The 14,363-nt window shown below is 37.2% G+C and overlaps 1 long non-coding RNA gene across 1 annotated transcript; it reads right to left on the reverse strand.

Annotated features, from left to right (window-relative positions):
* Positions 1-9,083: 9,083 nt before the first annotated feature.
* LOC125804859 (uncharacterized) lies at positions 9,084-10,711 on the reverse strand. Its single transcript, XR_007441079.1, has 2 exons — positions 10,442-10,711; positions 9,084-9,992 (listed from the first exon to the last, which is right to left on the reverse strand). It is a non-coding gene; the product is annotated as an uncharacterized LOC125804859 (long non-coding RNA).
* Positions 10,712-14,363: the final 3,652 nt, after the last annotated feature.

Genomic DNA, 14,363 nt, shown 5'->3' on the forward strand with positions numbered 1-14,363 from the left:
TGGGCGTGCTTGTAGCCTTGGGCTATTCCAGCAATGCAGAGTAAACACTCTAACTCTCTTGGCTGACTGAAGTCTCTGGCCTTTTCTCAGCACTCTGCATTCAACTGCCACCAGAAAATTTAAGCCAAGAACACCTGTGTACCCCCCTCCCCCCCCCCACCTCCCCACACCAAACAATAACAGGAGGAGATCAACTGTGGTACTTTCACAGCTTTCTCAGGCTGCCAGAGAGCTTGGTGGGGCTCTCTGTGTAGCCTTGGGCCATTCTGGTGCACCTGGCCACTTGTGATTGAATGGAGCTATGCATTAGCCACGTGCTGACCATCTGATGTATTTTTACAAATGTGGAGTTGTTTCTATAATGTCAGTAGCTTTTACTAATTTGTCAGTGGTTGCACAGTGATTGACTATACGTAGTTCTGGAACAGAGAACATGTGTTAGTGTTTTGAAATAATTAGTTAATGTGGATCCAGGTTTTTGTGTTGTGAGAACAAAATGTGCTTTTGTGCAGGAAATCAATTTAGAGTTTAGAAAAAGTGTCTAAAGTACTGATAAACGCTTCTTAGCAGCTGTAAAAAACTGTACAGAATCTTAGTTAGACATTTGAAAACAAGCTAAAATGAAAAGGTACAAACTATTTTTAAATGGTACGGAGTAGAAAGTAAAAATGAAGATGTAAAAATAATTATTCCTATAAAGTGTAGATAACCTACATTTCTACTTAAGTAAAGTAACAAAGTATTTGTTCTTTATAATTTGACACCTCTGGAAATAAATAGTTCTTCTACAATAAGAGAGAAGGATAAAAAGAGTGTGTGGCAGTGTTCAAATAAAAGTAAGGATTATTTTTATATTTGTGTATTTTAATTGTGCACATATGGAACTAAGGCTAATGACATTTATAATAACATTTTTCTAGAGTTTGACAACAATGTCATGTCCCTACCGTGCTCCTTTTTTACTGAATGACTGCCACAGGCTATTTTTGTCTACACAGTAGTTCTATATAATAAATATCACTCAATTACTTAAAATGTACTTAAAAAAAACAAACGTGATGCATTTCTGTAATGTCACTAGCTTTTATTTTTTTCACAGTGGTTGCACAGTGATTGACTAAAGAAAAAATGGTGTCTAAAGTACTGGTAAACGTTTTCTTAGCAGCTATAAAAAAAAACTGTAGTAGGAAATATGTGTAATGCTTCTGGAGGACATTCTTTAATGTTTAATGACCTGTTCCAACATAAATGTTTTTATTTGTATAAGTAAGTACTTTCTTTTTATTAATACCTAAAAAAAATGTATACATGATTTTATTATGTATTCTAAATATACTGGTTTGCACTACATACACTCCGTTTGTTATAATGTCTATTTTAGTATACCACACAATATACAGGATTATGGTAGCTGTAGTATGTATTTAGAATTCCTGATGTAACACTGTTTGGGTTAGAAATAAAAACTGGATCTAATAGTGTGTTTTTCTCCGTTGTAGCATGATTAATAATCTGTGTGAATCCTTTTGATTGGAATAAGTTTAGAATGGGTTTGTTCATGTTACTCAGTTGATCTTCATTAAAGTCTCCACATACCACAGCAGGTTTGTAGTCCATGATCTCCAGGAAGTTCAAAAGGGCATCTAGGTTTTGCATGAAGTCTGACAGTCTGTAGTTTGGAGGTCTGTACACAACTGCAATCACAACCTGTTTTGGAGAATCAACCTTTAATAGCAAAAACTCCAGATCTGTGACATTCTGCACATATTGCACTGGACGGGCCTGAAGGTGATTTTTAACATAAATGGCAACCCCTCCTCCACTTTTGTTGGATAGATGAGTGTAGTTAGTGTAGGAAACATGTCTGTTACGCTGATACATTCTGTAACCATTTAACTGAAGACAGTCAGGAACAGCAGAACCGGTCAGATGAGTCTCAGTCAGACACAGAACATCTGATAGGAGGAGTTCATGATGGGTTTTGATATCTTCAATATGACTCTGTAGACCCTCTGTGTTGTGATGTATTATCTTCAGTGTTGAGCTCAGATTTGGGTCTCTTGCAATGTGCAGAAGTGGCTGGACAGTACACAGGTCAGCTTTGGGCATGTTCTCCAGTGCAGCGCTGATTTCAGGATCACAGAAAATTTTCTTTTCATCAAAGTCAATAATGTGTAGTCCACTAAGTGATGTAGTTCTGCTCAGTGCAACATAAGCCATGCCTGGTTCAAATATTTTCTTTAGTGACACGACAGCAGAATGAGTTGTCATTCCCTGAACTTTATGAACAGTGCATGCAAAGGCTAACTTTAAAGGAAACTGTCTTCGAACTGTTCCTTTCTTTTTCAGACTTTCCTCTTCTCTCTCAATGTAAACGAGATTATCAGTTTCTCCAGGTACTTTATTGCGGTGTTTCCTTCCTGCATCAGCATTATCCAGCTCAACACCGATCATCTGAACCACAGGAACACTGTTACGGGTCTGTGTGATTATTTTAGCCACTTTACCAAAAGATCCATTCACCAGCCCAGATTCTACATCAATATTTCTGGTGATCATCACTCGTGCACCAACTGCCACCTGTAGTCTGTCCATTAGATCACCTTTCTCTCCTTTAAAAGGGGCACCCTGTTTCTGCATCTGTCCTGATCGAGGGTCTTTCTTATAATCCTCTGCATCTATATTAGTGATATCTGAAAATCGTGTGGTTATGGCTGCTGAGTTAAAATCATCCACCTCTTTATTAGTAGGAAATATGTGTAAGGCTTCTTGGGGACAGTCTTCAATAGGTTTAATGACCTGTTCCAGCATACATCTGTCAGCATCAGTCAGAGCTTCATGTTTCTGTTTCACTCTCAGTCTGTTCAGCAGCTCAGCAAAGGCAAGATCATCTTTCTGACGCATGATTTCAGTCAGTGTGATCATCTTAAAGTGATCTCTCCAGAAGTCCAGCACATGATCCTCATACACACACAGTGGCCTGGCCCTTCCTAGTGGTGGTAACTGCTGGAAATCACCGACAGCCATAATAGAAATGTTACCAAAGGGTTTATCATTTCCCTTAATCTGCTGCAATCTCCAATTTACATAGGCGAATAATGGTTTAGACACCATGGATATTTCATCAATGATCATGATCTGTAAATTAGAAAAGTTTGCTCTGATCTCATCCAGACTGTTTCCAAGTCCCTGATATGGAGGTTTTAGGCTTCTTGGGAGTTTCAGGAGTGCGTGGAGTGTTTTTCCATTAATGTTATGACTGGCACAGCCGGTAAATGCACTCAGAAGCACTGTGGGTTTGGACATATCAGCTTCCTCTCTTACACATGGCAGTTTCTGTAAGATTTTAGTGGCCTCTGCAAACACAGACTTAATAAGGTGACTCTTTCCTGTTCCTGCTGTTCCAGCTACATAATAAAAAAATGGTTCTGGATTTTCATTCTGCACTTTTCTTTTACACCAGTCCCTTATCTTATAGAACACAGCAGCTTGTGTCTCATTTAGGCTCTGGTACATTTTTCTGATCACTGCAGGATTCACCTGTGGAGCTTCTATTACAGGCATGGCTGTTCTGTTATCAGATGTGGATGGAGCGAAATCTGGAACATCATCTGCTTCTGTTATATCAGTGGGATCTGTGGGTTCTTGCTCAATCATGCACTCTAATCTGATCAGTTCATTTGTTGGAGCCAAGTTAGTCCAGGCATCTTCAATAGGACCATTCTGTTCAAAATTCTCAATAGCCTTATCAATAGCTTCACTGTGCTTTTCATACTTTTTTCTGTTCTCATTTACAGTGGTGTGAACACGCTGCAGTGTGTCTGTTCCTGGGAATTTAACTGAGGCAAAAGCATAGAAGGCTTCATACGTGTTGAACTGAGCAGTTTTAAGCTGTGAGCTGCTGCGGTGTGGCAGGTACAATTTTAGCAGTGTTCCGTAAAATTTTTTCGGGATGTTTCTGTTGTGAAAAACGTGCAAATCGAATGATGGCAGGTTTCCATCTGGTTCGCTTTTTGATGTGTCCCATGTCATTCTGCAGTGGAAGTACATTTTTACCTTTTCTCTGATCTGCATAAACAACCCGATATTCACTAGCAAATTCAGCCATGCACATGTTCTCAAACTCTGGTGTTTCAGGTCTGGCCATGTACTTTTCTGCTAATCCAGTCATCCACACGTTCTCATCATCAGGGGCTTTGTCCTGTAAGCAGCTCATAGGCAGACTCATCTTTACTGCATTATCATCAGTGGGTATGAAAATCACAGCACGGGATGATGATTTCAGTTTTAGACTGCAGGTTCGAGCTACAGCTTCCTGTGCACTGACCTCTCTGTTTTTAGAATAGGCATGCATCACCTGTTTCATGCTTTCTCTCTCAGAAGTGGTGGGACACATTTCTTTAATCACTCCTTTCAGGTATTCACTCATCTCATGTTCACCTTTTGAAATGTATGACAGAATGTACATTATACAGGTGTACGGGTTCAGGATGTATTGGATATCCATGTTGGCATCCCAGGCTCTGAGCAGCAATGGATTGTAGCCATTTACCCAGCAATCATTTGGTTCACGTTGCATAATTATGACACTGCTTGCAGTAAGACAATTTACACACTCTTTGTATTCGTTGTATGTCATTTTTACAGTTTCTAGCAGCTGTGTGATGCTTTCAAAGTTCTGAGTCTTATCATTTAGCAGATCCCACACTGGCTGAAGCTTTGATTTAGCTTGTGTCACAGGTTCATCTTTTTCTGCACCTTCATCATCTGAGTCAGTGTCAGGGGGTGGTCTGGGGCGTGTAATGAGTGTTTTTTTCATGGGGGGTTTTGGAAATCCAAACCTGCAGTGTTTATTGTTCTTTTTGCATGATTTAGAGTGGTTTCTGCTGTGTGTTTGAACTTCTGATACAATTCTGTTCAGTTCAGGGTCTGTGTTTGGGTCTGGCAGTTTGCATGAAATGTGTCTGTCAATGAAATCACAAACATCCTGATCTTGGTCATTCTCAAACTCTGGAGCACCTTTTACCCAGAATAAGCAGTGAATGTGTGGAGAGCCTCTCTGTTGGAACTCAACGCGAAAAAAACTGTCTTCGACGGGACCGATTGGCTGAGCAGGAGAGTGAATGAGGTTCATGAGAGCTTCTACACGTTTCTCAAACATGCGCATTGCTGTGACAGGATTACTGCGCAGTATCTCACCAGTCTAGGGCTGAAAAGTCCACAGATTCACCTTGCTGTGCTTTAATTGCTGTGATCACTTCGGGCCATCTCATCTCTGCAGCACTAAATGTACAGAAGAATGTGGGAGTTCCCAGTTGACGAAGCATTGCAAAAAGGTCTCTGAGTGTCTTCTGCCAATATGCTGGTGTACCGCGGATTGGTTGCAGGAACCTTGTGACCTCATTATTGTGTATGAGTTTCTCTAATTCACGTTTGTCCTGTAATAGTCTACTGTTGATTTTTCGGCCTTCGCGTGTCACTGATTTTGCTTTTCTCAGCTGGATCGACATGCTGGAAGATGCTGTATGCATTTCAGTCACAAACTGGGCAAAGAAAATGTAGTTTGTGTCTCTTGCAAAGCGATTATCAGCAGAAAACAGTCTGGCATTGAAATATCTGCTGGGTGAGAGAGCTGTGTGTCTGTCTGGTTCATCAAATGTGTTTTCTCCAGTTGGAAACTGAACAGGAAAAGCCATCGCTTCCAGTTTAGGAACTTTAAATATGCTTACTGGATTGTTTCTCTCAGCAGGAGCAATGCAAAATATTCCATCATTGAACGACAATAGATGCTGACCGATATCTGGAGGTTGTAGACATGTGTCTAATGCAAGACCTGTGGTTTGTTCTGTGCTTTCAGCCTCATTATCTACATCATGTTCACTCTCAGGGTTCTGCTCTGTTGATTCCTGATTGTCAGAGTTCATGTTCAAGGCTATTTCATCTGGAATATCATCAGCATTTATTTGGTCTGGAAAATCATCAAATAATTCATCCTGCTCCACATTATTTATTACAATGTCTCTGTATTCAGAGTGGATTTCCTTCAGTTTTTGTAGGGCAGACAGGACCTTCTGCATGGATATGGTCTGGAACTGATAATGGCCTGAGTAACACAGTCATCTTTTCAGCTTCACTGTGAGTAGCTGTGATTCACTGCTGGGTCTGGGTAAAACATTTACTGTTGTTTCAACATCTGAAGGAACCGACACAACAGCACCTTTAATGGCTCTCTGCTGACCTTTGGGAAGACTGATGACCTTGGCGAAACACACATATTTAGATATAACATGTCTCTCCAGTATATTTAAATCACACAGTTCAGGTGGAATGGGTGTGAGTTGGAGTTTGTTTGCAGAAGCGATGGAAGGCATTCTCCCTTTTCCCAAGTTATCATGACAGCTGTGGCAAATCCACTCATTTATCCTTTCCTCAGGTGCACAGTTATCATTACAGTCAGAGGAACAGATGTGAACATATTTTCCAGTCAAGCAATTTGAAGCTACTGCTGGTTTTTTTTGATAGTTTGTGTTATCACACAGACGAACCTGATCAGAAAACAATGCTCTGTGACAGACTGTGCAAATGTAACTTGGACCAGCTTTTATAATTTCCTTAAATTGAACTAGAGCTTTCAGCACTTGAGGATTCAGGCATTCATTGTTTAGTGGTTGTTGTGTTTGTAATGGTTTGTTTCTCTGCAGCTGGAAGTGGTTTAGTCTGTATTTCCTCTGTATTTGTTGAGCACAGTGTATCTTGTGTAGGGCATTAAGTCTAGATGCTCTGTTTTTTGACCGCAGTAAACATTGTTCTCTGTGATTCATCCTGAAATGCACATTAGAAAAATTCGGATCAGTTCTGTATCGATATGCAAAATACTGCTTCTGTCTTTGCCTAAAAGCCTCATCTTTTCTGTAGCTGTTTGTAATGTACTGTCTCTGTTTTTCTCTGTAATCTGGGTTATTTCTGTAGCTGTTTGTAACATAACGTTTTTGTTTTTCTCTGTAATCTGGATTGTTTCTGTAGCTGTTCGTAACATGCCACCTTTGTTTTTCTCGGTAATCTGGATTATTTTTGTACCTGTAGGTAATGTACAGTTTTTGCTTTGCTCTATACGTTGGGTTTATTATGTAATTCACTTTCACCGACTTTTGCTTTGCAAGTCTGTAATTTACATTTTCAGTGTAAAACACTCGACTGCGCTGTTTCATCATTTCTTTGAATTTAGGATCATTTGCATATTTGCTTTTCCGGTTTAATCTTTTCTTTTCTCCTTCTGTCTGTAGGGACTGCTCTTTTCTTTTAATGTGCTTTTGACGTAAATATAGCCTCCTTTTTTGAGTTTTAGTTAATTTGGTCACAGGTTGTGCCACAGATTGTCTAATGTCAGCCTGCAGATCAGGACAGGGGTCTGCTGTTATTTGATTATCAGTAGTGTCTGCAGCAGTAGCTGTGTTTCTGTTTATGAAAGACACGGGGAGGAGCTCATACTGATGATAATCTTTCAGTTTAAGACACACCTGGTACAGTATAAGTAATCTTTCAGTCATGTCTTCTAAGTTTGCAAACGTAAGCATCACAGCTGTACCTGCATTCTTATCAGCTGTTAGTCCTTCAGGTGTTCTAGAGTGAGGATCAAAGAACCCGAATCTACCTGAGCGATCTCTGAACACAGCAACACACGTTCCTCCAGTGATCAGCAGAGCATCAGTTACATCGCCTCTCAGACAGTTTAGTGCTCTCTCCAAATTCACATACTCATCCATCCCCTGAGGGGCTTCATCTCTCAGAAACCCAAATCTCTGTGGGTGTTTGATAACACTATAACACTGCGTGTCTGTCTCTACTGTACAGGGAAGCTCATCAGATGCCAGCAGGTTACTCTGAAACCTCCCTTCATTCAGTAATGTTTGTTTAACCTGAGTATAAACAGCATCACCATGTGTTAATATCTGGTCAAGGTTTAGGCTGGTCAGGTCGTTATTTTCACTGTGTACTGCTAGAAATGTAAGTGAATTACAGGTACACTGAACTCCTCTACTAAACAGCTCATAGCGGTCATCGTCTTGATTATGAAATGCACAGACTGTGGCCACGTGTGTACTAACGTTGTTTACCGGCTGTTCAGCACTTTCGGGTTTTACCTTTGCTGCCTCACGTTGCTTTGCTGCGACGGCTTTCTTGCTTTTCTTCGGCATTTTTTTAGTTTTAACAGTATACCACAGTAAACCTTGATATAAAAAATGTAAATCTTACCCAGTGAAATGTCCAAGAAGTTCTTGCAATTTTATTGTTCACTACTCAAATATATTGTTTAGCTACTTTTGCTTGATTAGTTTGTTACTGCTGTATAGCAAGTACCTCAAATAACAACCTAAAAAAATGTCCACAACTATATGAAGTGAAATGGGTATAATTTTCTGATTGAAGAACCTTTACCCAGCTGAGATATATATCCCTTACAATGTTTTTTAAATAAAGAATTTCAGTTTTTTTCCAAAGACTATGTATATTTTTCCTCAATTTAATCAAATTATTTTTCACACTTACAAAACTCAGTACCCAAGATATATAACAACCTAACAAAATGTCCAGATCTTACCCAGTAAACTCTGAAATGTCCAAGACGTTCTTGCAGTTTTAATGTTGGGTACACAAATATATTGTTTAGCTACTTTTGCTTGATTAGTTTGTTACTGCTGTAAAGCAAGTACCTCAAATAACAACCTAACAAAATGTCCACAACTATATAGAGTGAAATGGGTATAATACCTTTTCTGATTGAAGAACCTTTATCCAAATTAGATATATATATCCCTTACAACGTTTCGTTAAAGACTATGTATATTTTTCCTCAATTTAATCAAATTATTTTTCAAAACTCAGTACCCAAGATGTGTGTTGGTTCAAGATATCAATTTACTAGAGTCAGTTTCTAAAAGCAAAAATAGTTTCTTGTGAAACAACCTTATTTATAAGGCTTAAATAGATCTAAAATATATTCAGAAAAAAACTTAGTATCCACACACAATATTTAATATAACAATAAAGTGTACATATAATTCAAAAACAGAAGGAATCCAATCCACAAGCAATATGCAGTCTTTAATAAATGAAAGTTGGATTAAAATTATGAATAAGCAATAAAATGGCAAGGAAATTAACTAAATGTAATGATGTGGATGTTTGACAGTCTTCAAATGCAGATAAGGTCCAGATGGAGATGGTCTTCAGCTTCAGATAGTCTGCTTCTTTAGATCACCAGAACTGAAACAAATCACAAGAAAATACTAACAGGATAAATAAGGAAAAAGGTCTGTTCAAAGGATTATCTTGTCACAACAGTGTTTTTAAAGGGTTCCGTTTTCAGGGGGTTCAGTTTTCACAAATGTCTGTCTTCAAAGGGTGTTTTGTATTCACAACAGTGTCTGATCTCAAATGGTTATGGTTTTACAACAATATTATCTCAAATTGTTCTGTTTTCTCAACAGAGTCAGTTTGGTGCCGTTTTCTCAACAGAGTCAGTTTGGTGCCGTTTTCTCAACAGAGTCAGTTTGGTGCCGTTTTCTCAACAGAGTCAGTTTGGTGCCGTTTTCTCAACAGAGTTAGTTTGGTGCCGTTTTCTCAACAGAGTCAGTTTGGTGCCGTATTCTCAACAGAGTCAGTTTGGTGCCGTTTTCTCAACAGAGTCAGTTTGGTGCCGTTTTCTCAACAGAGTCAGTTTGGTGCCGTTTTCTCAACAGAGTCAGTTTGGTGCCGTTTTCTCAACAGAGTTAGTTTGGTGCCGTTTTCTCAACAGAGTCAGTTTGGTGCCGTTTTCTCAACAGAGTCAGTTTGGTGCCGTTTTCTCAACAGAGTCAGTTTGGTGCCGTTTTCTCAACAGAGTCAGTTTGGTGCCGTTTTCTCAACAGAGTTAGTTTGGTGCCGTTTTCTCAACAGAGTTAGTTTGGTGCCGTTTTCTCAACAGAGTCAGTTTGGAGAAGGACTTTCGGGACCTGTAAGAACAGAGAAATGCAAATTGCACTAACATTAGGTTTTGTTCTAACAACTTCTAACAGCTACTAAACTACATTCAGATCAAAGTTTTATACATACATAAATTACAGTCTACAAATTATTTGTCTAACAAATGTAAATCTTAAGGCTAGTGAAGCAGGATTTAAAAAAAAGACATACTATTGAATTTTGTAAAGAGTAACATTTAGCTGTTGAATATGGAACAGTGAGCTACAGAGCTGCTATAAACCTAATCTCCCTAATATGATCTGATCAGAGCATTGGCTAAATTGAGAAATATCGGCTGATCACAGATTTTACATTTACATTACATTTAAGGTATTTAGCAGACGCCCTTATCCAGAGCGACTTTACTTTCCTTTAAGATCTTAACATTTCTAATTATGAATTATTTAACTGTTAGAATTGATCAATTGTTTATACTTACAAGTGCTTTCTTGTAACGCCACGGCTTTCTTGATCCTTTACAATTAAAAAAGGAAGTAATTAGTAACTCTTTTTGAGCTTAAAGCCACAATAAATAATTTAAAGTCAATTATATGTCAGATGAAAACTTATCATTACAGTACACTCCACAATTTACTGAGTAAAATTTACATTTAAAACGTCTGGCATATTTTCACTGTTGTTAACATTGTTAGTGTGTCAACAGGCAAAAACTTATTTACTTTTAGAATCCGAAAATAAATTAATTATTTTTTAACTTACACTGTAACAGCAGTAACTATTTAAAAAAATATTGTTAATAATTAGTTATGAATTACTTTATTAATTTTATTACACGTCTTTTTTAAAGAAATTGGTGATATTTTAAATTGCAATGTTGAGTTAAGATTTAATGACATTTATAACAAAATAGATGTTTAACACCCTAATTTGCTATAATTTAAAATTAACATATAAGGTTTAATGCTGACTAATACAACACCCCTTAGACAGACTTTGGAATATTTTAGTCAAATACATTTATTAAAAATATTTAGAACAGAGAGCTTGTTACTAATTGTATCTGCGGTAGGTTTTGAACAGTGATGATGATAATAGATAACTCCAGTAAGGAACAGAAACTGTGAAAATATTGTTTAAATGCTTGTAATTGAACATACATAATAATGGAGGAAGATAAAATTTGCAGCACCCTTGCAGTAGTGTTCAGTCAGTCTTTAGAACACTCTGCATTGGTTTAAACCAGATTAAACCAGTTTAAACCAGTGCACGGCAGACTGCAGTGGATGGCTAACTGCTAATGTTAGCTAAAATACTGCCTGAAAAACTGAAAAACCCAATAATTAACTAGCTAGCTAGCTCATTATGCTTTTTTATCTTTTGTTTCTCAAATATTCAGGTGTCTGAGGTCTGTGTACGAGTGTAAATGTTAGAATTCCCTGTATCATTCTGAGGGAGCTAACGCTAGCTAGCCCGCTAACTCTGAGCTGCCTGTTAGCTAGCACGCTAGCAACCTAGGTTTGTACAAACACAGAAATAACAGTATTTTAACCTTTTTTTCTAAATAATTCGGTATGATTTATATTTATTAGTCGGATTTCTAACTAAATATACGAAGAAGACATTAAACGTGGCGTCTTTTGTTGTATTTTCACCTTTATGACACATTAAACTCATTCCAGTGACTGTTAGCCACACCTACCTCAGACCAAGCAATAAGCCGCTCCTCTGCGCGCGCTGCTAGGGCACGTCTGTGGGGCGCGTCCAGTTCACAACATGGTCCCTTCTCCCTACTCCCTATGAATCCTTAATGTAGGTAAAATACCTTTTACAAAGTGTTATTTTTATTTCAGAGAAAAAGGCACTGAGTAACACGGTAATGAGGTTTAGGACTTACAGTTAAACAGTTCAGTGCTTCAGTGGGTGTAAAATGAAAAGCTTATTAACTAATCAAGTGCACTTCAGAAGAAATGAGTGGTCTCTCTCCTTCATTATGTTTTTAAGGTTGGAGGGGTCTTTTACTGCTTTACTGCCACCTACAGTTGACAACGTTTTGTAGTTATCACCATATAGACCTTGTAGCTTACACTGTAAAAAAAAACCTATATTTTTTACAGAAAATAACCGTAAACAATTTTTTTGCTGTATTTTATGTAAAAAATATACCTGAAAATCACAGTAAAAACACCTGTTTCAACAAATCTTCTGTAAAAGCACAGTTAAAATCTATAAATTTAAATGACAAGAATCCTCAGTTTTTTACTTAACTGTACAGTTTTTTTTTTTAAAGGGAATGTTAATTTATGCACTTTTAGTGTAAAAACACACTCATTGAACACAGGCTTTGGTGTAAATATACAGACCAGTAAAGTTTTATATTTTTTACAAATTTCTGTAAATAAGAAGTGACACACATTTTAAAACCGAATGGAACACAGATATAATCTTCAGTTTCACTGTTTAATTAAGTTTAAGGGCTCCTTTACCCTAGATTATTATTTATTTAAACACTGTTATGTTCTCAAGCATTTATTTGTGGCTGGAGTGTATTGTGGCAGCGCAGGAGTGTTTGTGTGTGTTTTTATGGGAGTTTTGGTCTCTTTTATAAAGGTATGCATCCACTTTTCTTCAACTCATGTCACTGTGCCCGATCTTTCGGCTCTTCGCGTGTGGGCGTGTCTGTGACGTTTTTTAATTCAAATGAACCAACAGAAGAAGTCAATTATAAGTTTAATATTTTTGAATTTTATTCAACCTCGCTGTAATCTGTAGTTCTTTAAATCTATATTCTGCCATTTTCATCTTCTCTTCTGTGGTTAAAAGGTGGCTGTTCTGTGTGTGTGAGGCTAGACTGTAGGTGGTGTCACAGCCTGCTGTTCCCTGATTGGCTGAATGCAGCGCGGCCGCCGGATTCATTTGAATAAAGTTGAGCTATGTTGAACTTTTTCGTCAGAGAGTGGGGCTTTCTCCCCATTGAAAAGAATGGGATGGGAGATTCCTTTTGTTAAAATAAATGTTATTAATCTGTAATTTTAACAAAAAGAATCTTATTGACGAATTATTGTAAAAATACTTTCATTTACTTCAAAATACATGTATTTTGACATTTTCATGCTGTACATTGTTTAGAAAACTCTGTCAAATAACAAAATACAATGTTATTTATATGATGGCAACCTTCAGATAACAGATATCATATGAGAAGTATATGATACTTTTTAAATAATTAAAATCTGTTAAAAGTGAAAGATTTCAAGTAATTATAGGACACATTCTTGTAAAATTACTAACTTCCGTTCTGTAAGGAGTGTATGACATTTCATTAAAAAAAAATGTTAAAAAGAAAAGATTTCATGTAAGAGGACAAGAGGACAAGTTCTTGTAAAATGACCTATTACTCCGTATTATAAGGAGTGTATGACACTTTTATAAGACTTAAAATCTGTTAAAAGTGAAAGACTTAATGTACATATAGGACAGGTTCTTGTAAAATGACAGTAATAGTTGTTAATCATAGTAAATACAATAACTGTTTTTTTACAGTTTATATCTGTTTTAAATGTGACAGTATTTTTCTGTTTTTTATAGACATAATCTGGCGCTCCCTGCTTCCAGATTTTTTTTTTTACACTTTTTTTTTTACAGTGAGCATAATGCATTTGCACTTAGCAACACCTTAACCAGAACTCATTATTCCAGCTTTACAATTATTCTATACAAATATTTCTACTTTATGAATTGTGTGTAACACAATGTTAAACAACATTTGTAGGTTTTTCAAGTTTATCTCACAGTATCGGCCAAAATATTGGCATTTCATTATTTATCCAAACGTTTTTGGACACTGCTTTATCAGCTAAAGTAGATGGTATTGAACCATTAAGTGAAATATTTTTGTCTTTGGATTTTCGCTTAAAGTTTTTGGACTTTAGCATTTAACCAATAGTTAAGAGCATAGCAATTTAATTTTTCAACGTTATTAGTGTGCTTTTCCAAGCCAACTTAAAGTTCGTTCACGAACTTTACCTTTTCTAGTTATTATTATTATTCCACGCTCAAAATTTAATCACTATCTCCTCCTAGGGCTTTTGACGTAGAACCACGAAACTTTGCAGTATCGTAGGACCTTTACCCGAATAGGTTGCTTGTGCTTTTTTAAGCGATACATCGTACGGTTTTCGTAAAAACTTCGTAAACGTACGCTTTTTTTTCCCATAGGAAATGAATGGGGGACAACTTTGAACGTTTGTGTAGGTAACAATTTTTGACATACAAAGAAAAAAAATCAGACGGTCTATAGAACTTATCGCGTTCTTTCCGAAAATTTTAACATTTCGACGATACGTCGTACGGTTTTCGTACAAATGTCGTACGAAGTTTTCCCATAGAAATGAATGGGGGGC

The sequence above is a fragment of the Astyanax mexicanus genome, chromosome 10, assembly GCF_023375975.1.
Source record: "Astyanax mexicanus isolate ESR-SI-001 chromosome 10, AstMex3_surface, whole genome shotgun sequence".
Taxonomy (NCBI): domain Eukaryota; kingdom Metazoa; phylum Chordata; class Actinopteri; order Characiformes; family Acestrorhamphidae; genus Astyanax; species Astyanax mexicanus.